Source organism: Lactuca virosa, chromosome 8, assembly GCF_052849685.1.
Source record: "Lactuca virosa cultivar CGN04683 chromosome 8, Lactuca_virosa_CGN04683_v6, whole genome shotgun sequence".
Classification (NCBI taxonomy): domain Eukaryota; kingdom Viridiplantae; phylum Streptophyta; class Magnoliopsida; order Asterales; family Asteraceae; genus Lactuca; species Lactuca virosa.
The window spans coordinates 281,516,341-281,519,841 of NC_136433.1; positions in this window are offsets into that span (position 1 = coordinate 281,516,341).

The window sequence follows — 3,501 nt, forward strand, 5'->3', positions numbered from 1 at the left end:
AAGTGTATACATATAAAACATACACCAGATATCAATTTAATAAATTGTTGATGGTGTGTACAGTCACGCCTTCGCCTTCTCACGAACTGATAAAGTACCTGAAAAAAAATTAATCTACGACCGTAAGCAAAAGCTTAGTGGGTTCCCCGAAATACACATACAATGCATAAACGCAATGTCCTTCAACACAGGGTTGGTCCGCTTCCTGAGCCTACAACATTAAGTTGATCACTCCCTTGGGGCCTACATCATTAACTGGATTGCCCGGTATCTTGGCCTTCAGCACATAGTTGGACCACCCTCGACCCATCCAAAATATGTTGACATATGCAAATAAGCACAAATACCAAAAAAGCAACCACATGTAATTATTAAAAATCTACCTGTATAACAGTTCACTACAACATACCAACATCCTAACATACATAGAATATATATTGTAGTACAAAGTATAGTGAGAAGACTCACTTGAGCTAAATAGCAGAAGCTCAACAACAACCTCAACAGCAGAGACAACTAACACAAGAAACTCCAATAAAAAACCAGAACTAGTCCTTAGCTAACTCTCAATTCTACCAAGGTTTGACCAAAAGTCAAAATAGTCAAAAATTTAACGACCAACCAGCACTGACCACCGCGCAGCGGCCAAGCCCCTTAACCGCGTCGTATCCCGACTGTAGATCACTATGGCTTCCTTGTCACCGAACTGCGGCCACACCCATGTCTCATAGTGATCCCGCTGATGAACCACTTAATCCATTAAGTGCTTAATTCGACATATCCAAAAGTCTCATAATTTCTAGATGGCCATGCACTCCCATGGCTCATAAAATCGTAACTTTATGGACATGCATGTCTCACACCATTCGAGGTCAAAAAAGACCAAAATGAGATCCAAACACCAAGAATGGTACCAAAAGACAATGAAAGACCAGATCCATGCACCAAAATACTTCTGGGACAAGGTGGAATGATAAAGTTGCAAACTTTATAACATCCAACAACACAACTTCATCCAATGGACCAAAAACAAGCTTAGAATCTAGATCTAGCAAGTTATAAACATAAAGATGGAAACTTGCATCCTACCCAAGGTCCAGAAGGTAGATGAAAGTTGAGATCTTCTTATGTAAATCTCCAAAACTCCATTTTACAATAAACTTCCTACTAAAAGTCACCAAAATCCCACAAAATGTATGATAGCGGACAAGGGGAAGCTCAAAGTGGTGAAAGGGAGGCTAGGGTTACTCCTAAGAGGCTCTAGATATGATGGAGGTTGAGAAAAATGATCTAAAACACATAACCATTCCCTTAAATATGGAGAAAACCCTACATTTATGGGCTTGGGCTGCACAACCACCATGTTGTGGTGGCTTTCTCACCATGCCGTGGTGACAGGCTTTTACTTATTCATTTCCAACTTTATATAATCATAACTTCTTCGTTTCAACTCCGTTTTTAGTGATCTTCATATGTAATTGAAGGTATTAACAAGCCTCACAATTCTATCCACTTACTTTTGAAATAATGCATACCGAAATTAATTCATTAATTCACACAAAGAGTCCATAATATCACCTTTTTCCCATATTACCCTTTTGGCTCCAAAGCACAATTTGAGGGATTAAATCGCTTAACCAACATTATCAACATCCAATAAGGTCTACACTTTGTTCCCCTGAAGCCCAAATCATTTAATTCATTAAATTACGATTTGTTATCCCAAATTAGAAACATCTCGAAATTGGGTGTTACATTCCCTCCCTCAGTTGTGATTTGGTAAATTTTTTTAACTTTTTTTGTTGTTGACAACGGTTTGGTTGAAGTGGTTGAAGTTAACTATTATTTCAGACATATTTGACTACTAAATCGTGTATATATATATATATATATATATATATATATATATATATATATATATATAAAAGAAGATATATTTTTAGAGAATAATATTTTTATGTTAATTTTCTCTCTCAAATATCATAATACAAGTTCCAATGAATATTTCATTTTGGTTATCATTGATGGGATTAGGGCAGTTAGTTGGTTCCCAACTATCATATGTATGGCCACCAGGTTATATTCCAAGAATGTTCAATTACGGTGTGGAATTTTATGAGACCACTAGATTTAGTGAATTTATTTATTTGGTGAAAAGTAATATTGATATTCTAGATAAATCAAAAGTTAGTCTTGTTGGATTAGGTGTCTAAGCCTATAACTATAATTGCTATATATACTTGAATTAATAGTAGCACAGTCTTTTTGGGTTGCCCTCAAACCTTGCAATTGAATACGATAGCATTTAGAGAGAGATATTGGTTTATTAATTTATTACTTGGTTAATAAATTAATTGGAAATCAAATGAATGATTTGTTAATATATTATGAGAATAATATATTAATTTGAAATAGTAATGTTTAATTAAGAATTAATCAGAAATTAATTGGAATTAAATTTGGGATTAATTGGATTAATTAAAAGTACAGGGGTTAAAGTGTAATTGTTTAATAGTTAAACAAGAGGCATTCTAGCACTATCCTAGAGTCTTGGACTGCTTTAGGAGGATCTAGAAGATCTAGAATTATCCTTAGAGTATAATTAGGAAGTTTGATAATTACCAAAAGGAAATAATATTATTTTATTCCTTTAGGGTTATCTAGGGTTTCCTTGTTACACTATAAAAGAAGACCCTTGGCCTCATATTTTCGTCTAAGCCTTCTTAGAGAAGCTAGGGCCGAATATTTACTCCTTCTCCACTCTCTCTTCAAGCTTCTTGGTTGCTAGTGTTGGGTGTGAACCATTAAAGGCGCGGCATTTGTGGCGCTTACTCTCAAGGCTAAACACAAGGTTTTCATTGTTATTACTACATAACAATTGAGGTATGATTTTCTTAACCCTAATTGTGTATTTTGATTATATACTAGTGTTCTAGGGTTTCTACTTTTTGTTCATATTGTATGTTCAACTAGATAAAACATAGATCAAAATTAGGGTTGCATCCACACATAGGAATTATATGTTTTGCATAGAACCCATCAGTGGTATCAGAGTATAGGTTTAGTTTTCTCTTGAATTGATACAATGGTTGAACTTGAACAAGGAGAAGCAAAACAGAATCGTCATTCTGTTTCGACACCACGACATGGTGACCTTCGCCATGACGTAGTGACCTTCGATTTTGCTTTACCACGATGTGGTGGGCTGTCAGATCCTTAAATTCGGAGTTTTAAGATATCTCATGATTTGATTAGGATAATTACCTTAAATAATGTTTTAATTGTGTAAAAATGAATAATTATCAAAGTAATTTGATATCCTTATCTTGAATTCATGATAGGTTTATTTTTTAATTTAAATTAATTGAATATTAATTTTAAAAATTTAAAATATAACCCTAGTATTTTGAAAAGTTTAAAATACGTCCTTATGGATCTTATTATTGATTTAATTAAGTGATTAATTAAATGATAATTAATAAATCCATAAATGGTTTAAAT